At 44.0% G+C, this 14,170-nt stretch overlaps 1 long non-coding RNA gene across 4 annotated transcripts in view; it reads right to left on the bottom strand.

Moving 5' to 3' along the window:
* Positions 1-1,453: 1,453 nt before the first annotated feature.
* LOC102552951 (uncharacterized) overlaps positions 1,454-14,170 on the bottom strand; it is a 60,957-nt gene continuing 48,240 nt past the window's right edge. For all 4 annotated transcript variants that reach the window (XR_015684618.1, XR_015684622.1, XR_015684620.1 and 1 more), the window contains 2 exons: positions 6,286-6,614; positions 1,454-3,332 (listed from right to left, as the gene is read on the bottom strand). This is a non-coding gene — a long non-coding RNA (uncharacterized LOC102552951). The remainder of the gene's footprint in view (positions 3,333-6,285; positions 6,615-14,170) is intronic.

The raw sequence follows: 14,170 nt of genomic DNA, 5'->3' as shown, positions 1-14,170 counted from the left end.
TCCAGGAGATTCTGATCTTCTTCTGACCTCTGCGGGCACTAGGCATGCATACAAACCACTCATATACATATAAAAAATAATCTGAAAAATGGGCGTGGCGGCATCTAACCTATAATCCAGCACACAGGAGGTAGAGTCAGGGGGATCAGAGGTTCAAGGTCATTTTCAGTTACATAGTGAGTTCAAAGTCAGTCTGAGATTCACAAGTCACTGACTCTATCCATAAGAAAGAAAAGGGGAGGGCTGGAGAGATGGCTCAGCAGTTAGGGGCACTGACTGCTCTTCCAGAGGTCCTGAGTTCAAATCCCAGCAACCACATGGTGGCTCACAACCATCTGTAATGGGATCTGATTCCCTCTTCTGGTGTGGTTGAAGACAGTGACAATGTACTCACATACATAAACTAGGAAGGAAGGAAGGAAGGAAGGAAGGAAGGAAGGAAGGAAGGAAGGAAGAAAAAAAGTATTTTCATTTAACAGATGAAGAAACAAGAAAAAAAGTGGACAAATACGTTTTTTCTCCAAAGAGAGCATGGCACATATAAGAATAGATTTTGATTGCTTGGACCCATTTACTGTGTCAGGGGTATAGATATTTTGCATGGATTTATGTTCAGATAAGACTGTTTCTACTGAAAGCACATAAGTAATTAAAAGTTAATCTTTATTTTTCTTTTTTTTAAGATTTATTTATTTATTGTATATATGTGAGTACACTGCAGCTGTCTTCAGACACACCAGAAGAGGGCATCAGATCTTATTACAGATGGTTGTGAGCCACCATGTGGTTGCTGGGATTTGAACTCAGGACCTCTGGGAGAGCAGTCAGTGCTCTTAACCACTGAGCCATCTTTCCAGCCCTTTATTTTTCTTTTATATGTATCGATGTTCTGTCTGCTTATTTGTCTGTGCTCTTTGTACATGCAGTGACAACAGATGTCAGATAGGGACATTGGGTCCCTTGGAACTGGACTTAGAGATGGTTGTGAGCTGCCCTTTGAGTGCCAGGAATGGATCTGGGTCCTCTGCAAGAGCAATTAGTGCCCTTACCTGCCGAGCCACCTCTCCAGTCCCAAAAGTATGTCATCTCAAAAGCGAGCTGAAGACTTAACTCTGTTGTCAATAAATCTACATCTCAATTTTCCCCTGGTTTCTTCAGGATGGAAATTTATACTATCCAAATTTATATCATCCATACATATATGTTCTTCTGGAACTCGCAACATTGACTTCAAGAGAGAGATTCTGCGGCTGGAGAGGTGTTCAGCAGTTGAGAGTGTGTTCAGCTCTTTGAAAGGACCTGAGTTCAGTTCCTAGCACCCACATCAGATACTCATAGCCACCCATAACTCCAGCTAATAGCCTCTGATGCCTCTGGTCTCTGCAGACATCTGTCTACACACACGCACGCACGCACGCACGCACGCACGCAAATAATCTTTTTTTTTTCTTTTCAGGGCTGGGGACCGAACCCAGGACCTTGCGCTTCCTAGGCAAACGCTCTACCACTGAGCCAAATCCCCAACCCCGCAAATAATCTTTTTAAAAAAAGATAAGGTCTGTGTCCCCTCTCCATGAAGTATTGGGCTTCTAGTCACAGCTACGAAAAGAGTACAGAGAAAGGATGCTCCGGGGTTTCCAAAGTTAGCTCCTGAAAACCCACCATCAGCTTTTAGTCAGCTAGCTGGAGTGCTCTTGCCCTGCCCAGATGAGAATGATGGGAAGGTGAAGGGCAACATTGCCAGTGCTGGCCGTCCTGGGCCCTTGAGAGCCCAGGGCCTAGGAGAAGTTCAGGCAGACCCTATATAGCATATAGCTCTAATCTAAAAGTTAGGGACTATTGCTCCAGGCTTTAGAAACTTGGCCTCCCAGCACTCAGGTTAGAGGTTTATTGCTCTTGGTTTTAACCAGCGATAGATCTGGCACCTGGCAACTCTTACAATCCTCAGCTTTCAGGAGCAGTGAGATACAGCATCAGACAAAAGTAGAAACAGATACTAATATCTGTGTGTGTCTGTCTGCCTGTCGGTGTAGTTCTCTCCTTCTATTCCTCCTCCTCCTTTGTTTTTAAATTCAGAGTCTCACTGTGTAAGCTTGGCTGGCCTGGAACTTTCTCTACAGACCAGGCTGGCCCCAAACTCACAGACATCTACATCCCTCTGTTTCCCGAGTGCTTGGATCAAAGGTGTGTGTGCCCCCACATTCAGAAAGGCAGTGTCCTCAGTGTCGCTTTCGGTATTTGCTTCAGGTCTTTGAACTCCCAGCTTTCCCGTGACACATGTTTTAGGTTTAAAATGGGATCCTCATCCCTTCACAACCAAGCCTTAGAATTCCTGGGCCTGGCATATTTGAAAATTTGAACTTTAAGGCCTGGAAGTTCCCTGGAAGTCCCAAGGCAAAGAGTTCCTTGTCTTTAAAGCACTTTACCCTGCTCCTCCTCATTTCTGGGATGGCCTATCAATCTCTCGTCACTATGGCTGCCGTTGCCACTGCGTTTGCTAATGTGTTGCTGTTCTCTGTGTCGACTACCCTCCCTCTAGTCACTATTGCTACTATTGTCATTGCTGTACTCTGGGCTAGGTACTCTCTCATCACATTAAAAGGGTTATCTACAATAAAGGTTTATTGTTTACATTAACAGTTTTAATAATGCTCTAACAGCAGTAAATTCCTGCCCACCCTGGCAAAACCTGAGTCTCTCTAATCAATTTTACATAGTTTGGGGAACTGTACTGTGAAGAGGCCCAACTAACCTATGCAGAGAGAACAAACCAAGAAGCACACGTGGGAGAAACCTAGTTCTGGAAGCTATGACGCCCAAACTCAAGGCACTGGACGATTTGGAGTCTAATGAGGGCTTGCCCTCTAGCTTATTGACAACACCCACTATCAGGATCTTCTCTTGGGAGAAGACTCATACTAGCTCTCTGAGGCCTCTTTGATAAGAAAACTAATTCCACCCACGAGGGTGAAGTCCTCCATCACCTCCCCAAAGCCTCGTTTAACAATGTCATCACATCAGTCAGGTTTCTACACAGGAACTGGAGGCAGCCGGGCACGAATATATGCATAAGCCTAATTTTAAATTCAAATTATTTAAAACATTGTTTCAGTTTAAGTTCTCTCAAAAGCAGATCCTGAAAGTTTTGGGTGTAGGTGTTTGCATAGGTGGTGATTCCTGAGTGCTTGGTCAGGGATAAAGCAAGTTTGTCGGCAACTGGCTCTCTCCATTCCTGGGAGACAGATGAAAAGAGGAAAGATTTATGTTGGTTTCTATCAGTACCTGGGTGTTACGTTGTGGGCAGGTAGTGAGGCACATCTGGGAGGGGGAACCTGTAGCAGAGGAGACAAAATGGTCTATGTCAAACAAGAGATAGGGAGACCTGGGGGAGGACAGAAGACAAAGCGTCCCTTTCCAGAGCGAGCCTCCAGTGGCCTACTTCTTCCAATAGATCCTGCTCCCTCCACTTCCTCCAGTAGGTCCCGCCCCCCACTTTCCCGCTGAATAATCACACTTCATCATGAGTCCTTCAAGGATCCAATCGCTCCCCAAAGCTCATCAGCTGTCAACAAAGCCTTTAGGACTGGGCATTCAGGGGACACTGCAGATTCAAACCATAAGATAAGTCACAGCTAAAGGTGGCCTGGGTTCATTTCCTCTAGGGACCCTCTGAACAACTGGGCGGAGCGTGACTCAAAACCACCGTACTGAGGAGAAGGAAAGATGGGGTGTTCATACACTGTATGGATTGGATTCAATGCCTACGAACTCCTAATCCCTGATGTGACTATGTTTGGAGTGACCCTTAGAGGCAGTAACTAGGTCAAGTTAGATCATAGGGTGGAGGGTAGGATTAGTGTTCTTGTGAAGAGCTCTTGGTGCTGCCTTCTAGGAATTTGGCAGGAATTTGACTTTGGGCTAGGACGAGGAAGTAGGCTCCAGATGAGTCCAGCTGAGGACTGTGCTCTTTGTATCTTGGTGGGTCTGGTTAAGACTCTGAGTACAGGGTTGGGGATTTAGCTCAGTGGTAGAGCGCTTGCCTAGCAAGCACAAGGCCCTGGGTTCAGTCCCCAGCTCCAAAAAAAGAAAAAAGAAAAAAAAAAAAGACTCTGAGTACAGTGATCACGGGACCTTTGTTTAAGCCTTGTTTGTTCCTTAACCACTCTGTTTATGCCTTAGGAATGACCATATTCTTTGTATGTATCTAGAGTGATAAAAAAGCAGACTGGAAAAAAAGAACAAACCCTGATCAGCTTCAGAACTGGCTGGGGTCAGGCTGTCTAATTGTCTTTTTCTTTTCGATCCTCACTCCCTCTCTTGACACCCTGTTGACTGACCTAACTGGCTTGGTCATGTTTTTATAAGACACAATAGAGCTTATTCTCTTTCCCTATTGGTCTCCCTCCACCTCCTTCCTTCCCCCCCCTCCTCTCTATCCATATCCATGCACTGAAGAAAGGCCATGTGTGGACACAGCCAGAAAGCAGTCATCAGTGTAAGCCAAGAGAGAAAGCTCCATCACCAGACACCACGGCAATCAGGATGTTGACCTTGGACCTCTACATTTCAGAAATTTGAGAAAGTAAGCTTTTTACCTAACAGTCTATGGCGCTTTGCCAGAGCAGCCCAGGGAGCCTAACACAGGCATCCCTCTGGAACTGAGGGAAAACTTTTAAATCCAGTGAAATACTAACATATCTCTAAGTCATTAGTGAGTTACCAGCAGACTAAGGAAGTAACTCCCAAAATTCTAGACCGAGGCAGCCCCTCAAGGTGAGCACGTGCTTAGGTCTGTTTCCTCTTTGGAGCTGTCATTAGTTGGGAAGTAACAACTGTAGAACTGAGCTGTTGGGTTTTGTTAGTCTCAAAGAGTGAGGAAAACAATATCAGCTATAAAAAAAGGAAAAGAGAAAGAAAGGGAGAAAGGAAAAAAAGAAAGAAAAAGAGAGAGGGGGAGAGGGGGGGAAGAAAGAAAGGAAGGAAGGAAGGAAGGAAGGAAGGAAGGAAGGAAGGAAGGAAGGAAGAAAGAGTCAGTTATCAAAGCCTGCCTCAGGTGATGATTCTGAACGTCCTCCATTTGGCTGGGACCAAGCTACATTTTCAGAGTGAACAGAGAGTGAAACCAAGTTCCTGAAGAATCCTAATCTGAAGAAAGCTAATCAAAGGAAATGCATAATTTTTTTTTTTTTTTTGGTTCTTTTTTTCGGAGCTGGGGACCGAACCCAGGGCCTTGCGCTTCCTAGGCAAGCGCTTTACCACTGAGCTAAATCTTCAACCCGGAAATGCATAATTTTTAAAATGTAAAGTTTATATAAGGTCTCATTATGTTCCCCTAGTTGTTTCTAACAATCCTGTTTTGGCCCCACACGTGCTGGCATGTGTAGCCACACAGTCTAAGGAAGCTAGGTTTAATTTGGACAAGAATTAAAGTGCTTTGTGTGGCCTTCAGATGACAAGTGGAAGGAAACAGAAACCTCCTGTGGGGAAAGATGGCTTCATCCGGGTCTCAAATGATTCCCACATAGGAATTCCATGTCAGCACACACAGGTAATGCCACACAGAGGAACAAGAATGTATGAACAAGAAGCCCCTCGGACAGAACCAAACCTACAAATATTTGAGATATAAATTACCAATCATAAGAAGTAAGATAATTTGTTTTCTATGTTTAAAGATACACACGCGCACCATGAAAATATCACTACAAAAACCTAGCATGGTGCCATGTACTTTTAATCCCAGCTCTTAGGAAGCAGAGTCAGGGGGCTTTGTAGGAGGTTGAAGCCAGCCTGATCCATACACAGAGTTCTGCACCGGCCAGGGATACACAGTGAGATCCTATCTTAGGGGTATATACCATGATGCAAACTTTAAAACCCTGATAGCACATGTGGGAAAGAAGTAAATGAAGTCTTAAATGGAGAATATATTTTTCTGCTTGATCCACCATAACAAAACACCACACATCATATGCCCTAAAGAATGTAGATTTAGGGCTGAGAATGTAGCTCGGTTTGTAGAGAACTAGCTACGGTGCACAAAGCCCTGGCTTGGTGTCTAGTACCACGTAAAACTGGCCCATGCTTGTGATCTGAACACTTTGGAGTTGAAAGTGGGAAAGCCTGACGTTCAAGTCACCTTCAGCTAGGTAAGTAGCTTGAGGCCAGCCTGGCGCTCTGGTCAAGGGTTCTCTAGTGGAGCAGAATGAATGGATGTCACAAAGAGATTTACTACATTGGCTTATACAATATAACCAGAGTACTCCAGCAATGGTTGTCTCTTACCAGAGAGTTCAGTGGTTGCCAGCCTAGTCTATAGGCTGGATCTTCCAGCAGCTGTCGTGATGTGGAAGGCCCTGCCCCTCTATAGCCACAGGAACAGGATAGACTTGACAAGCAGCTTCTCTCTTAGTTGACTCTAATCCAATCAGGTTGACAGCCAAGATAAACTGTGCAGAGGAAGTAAGTTGCTGGGGGTGGGCTTTGAGGGTCTATAGCTTTGTCCCAAGTCCTGGTTCTTCTGTCTGCTTCTTGTATGTAGATAAAAATGTGATCTGTCAGCTCCCCAATTCTCCCACCATGCTTTACCTTCCTGGACATTTTGGACTTTCCCTCTAGAATGGTAAGCCAAAAATCAATCTTCCATAAGTTGCTCTTAGTCAAGGTATTTTATCACAGCAATAGAGAAGCGACTAATACCACATACACACACAACCACACCACACACACACAACCATACACATTCATACAACCACACACACTCACACATACCACATACATATACAACCACACCACACACATACAACCATGCACACTCATACAACCACACACTCACACACACGTACACACTCACACAACCACACCACACACACATACAACCCCCCCACACACAACCACACACACAACCACACACACACACATACAACCCCCCCACACACAACCACATACACTCACACACACCATCCACTTCCATACAAATTAGGTTCCATGATGAGGTAAAATGTGATATTTGCCTTTCTGGTTCTAGCTCACTTACAATCATCTCCTGTCCACCTATTTTCCTGGAAATGATGTAACTCATTTTTCTTTGTGGTCAAATAAAACTCCATTGTGCTCCCAGGAGTAGTATAGGGAATTTTAGCTTTTGTTGTTTTGTTTTTTAATGTGTGGGAGTGTGACTTTTTTGCCTGTATGTATGTGTGTGTGTGTGTGTGTGTGTGTGTGTGTGTGTGTGTGTGTGTGTGTGTGTGTGCTGCTGGTGCCTGAGGAGGTCAGAAGAAGGTGTCAGATCTTCTGGAACTGGAGTTACAGACAGCTGCAAGCTACCATGTGGGCGCTGGGAATTGAATGCAGGTCTTGAGTGCTTAGCTATTCACCAGCCCTAGGAATTTTTTTAGTGTTTTGAGGAACTTTCATACTAGTTTTCATGGTGGCTGTAGCACTTTACTTGCCTTTCAGGACTGTAAGATCTATCCCCCCCCCCCATCATATCTTTGTCAGAATTTGCTATTGTTTGTTTGTTTGGTTGGTTTGGTTTTTGTGAGATCAGGTCTCACGCTGTGGCCTAGGCTGGCCTCAAACTCTCAGCCATGTTTCGGCCTCAGAGTAATAAACATTATATTGATAAATTTTCATGTGTTGTTTGCTGAGAGCAGACTCTGGCAACAAGAGATGGACCACCTTCCAGATTTGAACATGTTCTTGAATGTCCTCCAAATTTCTTTGTCCCTGGGGCAGGCTGGCCTCTTACCCCTGGGGCAGGAAGAGGACAACACCCAGAGGCTAGGGATATTTATTGCAACCTTGCAAATGGCTGGAAGGTAAACTATTTCCTATGGAAGTTGCTGTTCTTTCCCACATGCTTAAGATGCCAGCAGTGGGAACAGGAGTAGAAGTTCACCTATGGAGAAACTGCTCTGCGTAGCCAGGACTCTTCTAGTCATTTCTGCCAGACGTTGCGAGGGCCAGATTTGATGATCTTCCTTCTGCCTGTTCTCCTAGCCAGCTTACTGCAGTTGTTCCTGCTGGATGTTGGACGTTCCCAACTTTATGGTGCTATTACCTCTGTCTGCCGCTACCACCTATCTACTGTGTATTCTTCTGCTTGCTCCACGTTTACTACGCTGACTCATCTAAGACTCCAAGCATAACTACTGTCGATCGTGTCACCACACCCAGCTTGTTCTCGTGCATGTGTGTAAAATGTATGAGTTGCGGTGTGAGCACTCACCTGCCGCAGCGCACACGTGAAGGGCAGCACTCAACCTTTGGGGTCAGTTCTCTAAGTACTGGATTATAAGGGACTCCTTTCACAAACAAGCAAACAAAAACTGACAATAATAACAACCAAGATTTACTTTTTAACAAGGTAGAAGTATTCCTGTAGCTGTGAGGTTTGCTATGTCTGAAAATCAAGATGCAGATTCAATGTTTGATTACACACGGAGACCAGGTCTCACTATGCAGCCCTGGCTGGCCTTGAAGTCACAGAGATTCTCTGGCTTCTGCCCCCTGAGTTCTGGGATTAAAGGTTGGGTACCACCATGTCTTTACCTTCTTTTGGTGTGTGTGGAATTGTAAACTCGAGTGTGGCACTCATGGAGGCCAGAAGAGGGCATCATATCCCCTGTTGCTGGAGTTACAGATGGTTGTGCACTCTCTGACATGGGTGCTGGGACCCTAACCTGGATCCTCTGGAAGAGCAAACAAACGCCCTTTACCAACAGCCACCTCTCTAGCCTCAGGTTTCTTCTTTTCCAGAAATGAGGACAGTGTCCTTATGACAGAGATTTATTGACTGGACATGGTGGTGCACACCTTTAATCCCAGAACTCAGGAGGCAAAGGCAGGTGAGTATCTGTGAATTTGAGGTCCTCTGCGTGACCCTTTCTCAAAACAAAAAGAAAAAGAAAAGAAATACACACACACACACACACACACACACACACACACACACACACACACTTTTCAATTTTAACATCTGGTGCTAATAAAATAGATAAAACATATGTAATATGTTTGAGAAAAATCCGGATCAGACTAAATTACATCTCTGTGCATACCAATGACAAACAAAACAGCAAAACAACAATTTTAAGGGCTGGAGAGATGGCTTAGCAGTTAAGAGTGGTGCCACTTGCTAACCCTCCAGAGGACCTGGGTTTAGTTCCTGGAATCCATGCAGTTGCTCACAACCATCTGTAACTCCAGGTCCACAGGATCTTATGCCTTCTTCTGACCTTCATGGGCACAAGGACATGTATGATGTACGTACATACATGTAGGTCAAACACTCATACAGTACAATAAAATAGACAAATGTCGTTAAGAAGGCAAACAGGTAAGGAAGCAGCCCTCCCTAACAGGATGCTATCACCCAAGACAGGATTATTGCATTTGCTTGTCTTGATTTCAATTTTTAAAATATAAATTATTTTTATTTTTATGGGTATGAGACTTGTTTGTGGGCCTGTATGTATACCATGAGTGTGCCTAGCATCTAAGGAAGCCAGAAGAGGGCATGGGATCCTCTGGAACTGGTTAGAGATGATTTTGACTCATCATGTGGGTTCTGGGAACTAAACCTAGGTCCTTTGAAGGAACTGAACCTGGGTCCTCTGAGGGAACTGAACCTGGGTCCTCTGAAGATCAGCCAAAACTCCTAACTGCTCAGCCATTTCTCCAGCTCCTAGATTCCACTTCTTCATTAAGTTCATATTCTATAGATTAAAATCCATGTCTTCTAGCCAATTAGATTATATACTAAATTTTCAGTCAGAAACGTGTACTATATAAGGGTTAGGTTTTGGTGACACAAGAAAGTCGTTCAGAAGCAGGCAACTGAGGAGAGCTGATACAGCACTACCTGCTCATTCCTGGAAGGTTCCACGGGGTAGAGGGCCAACAGTATCACTTTCTGTCCATTCCCTCTCTGAGAAGGAGTTCTTATTCTGTACTGATCAAATTACTGAAGTGTTCTATTTTAGACTAACCTTAAACAACTTGGTAGATTGAAAAGAAAATGACTTTAAAAGCAGGGTCACGTGCAGCACAGGCACTATGTGGCCTGAGCTGGCCCTGTACCTATGAATTTCCTGTGTTCTGGGATAACATGGGCATCACGACATCTAGCTCCTTGTGTTTTCCTTGTTTTTACAGTTTCCGTGTGTAAATCCAAGGCCTCAAGCTAGGCAAATGCCTTTCTGTGAACCGTGCCCTTAGCCCAACTTGGATCCTAAGTAAGTAGCTGGTTTGCTTTTTGCAAGCCTGCACACTTATCTGTCCCACCAAGTGGCTGGACTATCAACAGGACTCTGTGTATAAGATGGGACAGCCATAAACCTATCTGTCCCTGGGTAAGGGGAAATGTCAGAGCCAGTACACAGTGAATCTCTGTACCCTTCACAAGCACAGTCAAGAACACTCGGCAGTTTGTTTTTCCTCATTTGGCAGTGGGTAGCTGCATGAAGGAGCAGAAGGCTCCCAGCTCAATCCCTTCTTAAACTTTTCCCACAAGCCTCTTTTTGCCTGAGAAGTTTTTACAGGACCCCAGGCATATAAGCATATAATAAAATAAATATATAAATCAAACATTTACAGATACAAATCTTAAAAAATATTTCAAAGCAATTCTTTGGGAATTGAATGGTCTTTTATCCCAGCACCTGGAAGTCTGAGACAAATGATTGTTACCATTTATTAAAGAATAGAGGGGCTGGGGATTTAGCTCAGTGGTAGAGCGCTTATCTAGGAAGCGCAAGGCCCTGGGTTCGGTCCCCAGCTCCGAAAAAAAGAACCAAAAAAAAAAAAAAAAAAAGAATAGAGCAAATGTGCACAGAAAGGAGCTAGATGTTACATAAAGAGTGAAATTGTGGCAAATATTTGCTGCTACAAGACACAGGGTCTTCAATGTTTTTCAAAGTTGATCAATTCTTTGTTTTTATAATTCTGAACAGAGAGTACTTCAAATAAACACATAGAGAAAAATGGCAGAGGTATGTTTAGAACCCTTTCAGAGATTGTTGGAAATTCCTTTTAAAATTTTAGTTATTTTTAGTTTTTAGGACTCCTGGGAGATGGCTCAGGAGTTGAGAGCACTTGCTGCCATTCAGAGGACTTGAGTTCCAAACACCCATGTCAGGCAGTGACAACTGCCTATAACTCCAGCTCTAGGAAGGCTCACATAGAGTTCTGGACTCCTGTGGTACCCACATACAGTGGCACATGTTCTCTCTCTCTCTCTCTCTCTCTCTCTCTCTCTCTCTCTCTCTCTCTCACACACACACACACACACACACACACACACATACACGAGAGAGAGAGAATCTTTAAAACAAAGCTTTTAAAAAATTATTTTAAATTTTATCATTAGTGTGTACATGTGTATGTGACACACATGTATATAGCATGTGCATAGCATGTTTGTGGAGGTCAGAGGGTTTATCCTCTCCTGTCAAATGGTCTCTGAGGATTGAGCTTAGGCCCTAAGGCTTACACAGCAAATGCTTTCATTGAGAACCATCTCACCAGCCTAGAAATTCTGTCCTAAAACCAAACTAAAATTCTTTTAGTGATCCTGTTTTTCCAGTTTTTTGAAGACAGGGTCTCACTAGTTAGCCCTCAACTGGACTTGAACTCATAAAGATCATACTGCCTCTGCCTACCACGTGCTGAAATTAAAGTCATGCGCCACCACGCCAGGTGTTGCTTTGTGAGTATTTTTTAATGACACTTGAGTCAGTAACTCAAACAGCAATTTTTAAAATCAAGCACTTGACCCAATATAATCCAAACGTATACTAGTTTAATGCTAAAGAATATCAGTAGGATATTAGGAATATTAGGTGTCTTTGCTTTCTGTAATTAAACCGCCGTGTTTCTATTAACAGTAAAAACCAAAACCACACAGTGGCCTGGAGTCTGAGCGGGCGTGTTTTGGGCGGTTCCGGTTGGCTGTGCGTTGCAGGGTAGCGGAGCTCACACATTGTGTTCAGACCCAAGGTTAGGATAAAAACTGCATGGTGCGGTGTGGCATAAGCGAGCGCTGGCAGAAACGTCTTAGATTTATGATGCATTTGATTTTGAGTTAATTTTTAATTCTAGGGGCTCAGTTACCTTTTACTGCTTCCAGATTTTCTGTGACCCCATTCAGTGGCATAACCCGACATGGGGCGGTGAGCGACAGTTTAAGAAGCTGAGTTCTAGACAGCGCAAGGGCAGTTGCCCCCGCCCCGCCATCCATCCCTTTGGGGCTGATCTGATACCGTGCACTGCCTACAGTCTCCGAACATCACCTGCCACCCGTTTCTCTTTTACTAAGTTTTAGGAGCCCCAGAGAAACTACAGCCTGCAAGGAGGCCAGAAGGCCTTTTGTTCAGCAAAAGTCCCACGTCAGCCCCTTTTCTCTCTACTTCCCTTCCTTCCTCTTTCTCTTAACACTCAAGCATTCGACCACTGATCGAGAGTTTGGTTCCCTTTCCTATATAAATTCTTTAAATATTTTTATTTTTTATACTGAAAAAAAAAAAAAACCTAATCTAAACTCTTGGTCAAGGTTAAGTCAATTCTTTTTCAGTTAACTTACAGTTAACCTACCAGCCTCTGCCTCCTGAGTGCTGGAATTAAAGTCCTGTAGCACCACACAAAATGCAAAACGATTTTTTAAGTTTGAAAGAAAATTTAGTTGCAATAAATTTATTTTTACTCATTTTTTTAAACATCAAGGAGGTTAGAAGTTAGAAGGTTGTCAAATATTTCTAAGTCATTAGTTGTAGCAGTAGTTGGGCTATGTTCTTAGATTTTTAAAATTTTTTATTTATTCTCTCATATATTACATCCCGACAGTAGTTTTTCCTGCTTCCTCTCCTGTCAGTCCCCCTCATCCCATCCTCCTCTGTTTCCCTTCAGAAAAAGGGCTGGAGTCCAGACCTCCCGTGGATATCAATCAAACTGGTGTGTCAATTCCAGTAAGACTAGGCACCTCCCCTCGCCTTAATGCTGGATGAGGCAACCCAGTAGGAGGAAAGGGGTCCCAAAAGCAGGTGAAATGGTCAGACACAGCCCCTACTCCCACTGTTAGGAGTCTCTCAAGAAGACCAAGCTACACAACCATAACAAATATGCAAAGGGCCTAGATTACACCCACACAGGCTCCCTGATTGTTTTCAGTCTTTGTGAGCCCCTGTGAACCCAGGTTAGTTGATTCTGTCAGTTTCCCTGTGGTGGCCTTGACACTCCTGTCTTCTACAATTTTTACTCCTGCAGGACTTACCTAGCTCCCCCTAATGTTTGGCTGTGAGTCCCTGCATCTGTTTCCATCAGTTGCTCTCTGAAGACAATTGTGTTAGGTTCCTATCTATGAATATGACAGAATATTATTAGGAGTCCTTCCTTCCTTCCTTCCTTCCTTCCTTCCTTCCTTCCTTCCTTCCTTCCTTCCTTCCTTCCTCCCTTCCTTCCTTCCATTCTTGCCAGAGGTGTTTGGTTTCACCCTCGGTCTCTGGGCCTTCCAGCCTCTGCTTCCTGGCCCTCCAGACTCCAGGTGGTGTCAGGGTAGGGCTCCGTCTCCTGGCTCTCATGCAGGACCAGTCTTTGGTTGGCCGCTCCCATAATTTCTGTGCTACCTTTATCCCAGCACATCTTGCAGGCAGGACCAATTGTAGGGCAAAGGTTTTGTGGCTGCGTTATGTCATAATCCCTTCTTTGGAAGTCTGGCCTGGCTACAGATGGCTGGTTCAGACTTGTATTCCTCCCCTTCCTAAGAGTCACCACACCAAGCTCAGAACTTTTTTTTTAAGTTAAAAAACAAATTTTTTAAAATTTAACTTAGGGGAAAATTGGATTTGTTCTCTCTCTCTCTTTTTTTTCTTTTGGAAAACAAATTTTTTTTTTTTTTTGGATGTAATAAGCAAAGGCGAGGTTTATTACGGAGACCTATTACAGAGATCTCCGGGCTGACACGTATCCCACGCAGGAGACAGAGGAGTCGACCTCTTTTGGAAAACAAATGTATTGATTTAATTACAGCACGCAAAGCACCTTGCGATTAAAACTTAAGGCGTTGGTTTGTCTGCACCATTGATTTCTTTGTTTGAAAGACTTATTTTTCTTACTTGTAATTATGTGTAGGTGTGTCTGTCTGCATTGGAGTGTGTGCATGTGAGTGCAGGGA

Source organism: Rattus norvegicus, chromosome 3 (assembly GCF_021556685.1).
Source record: "Rattus norvegicus strain SHRSP/BbbUtx chromosome 3, alternate assembly SHRSP_T2T, whole genome shotgun sequence".
In the NCBI taxonomy this organism is placed as follows: Eukaryota; Metazoa; Chordata; class Mammalia; order Rodentia; family Muridae; genus Rattus; species Rattus norvegicus.
This window is presented reverse-complemented; position numbering and strand designations above follow the sequence as displayed.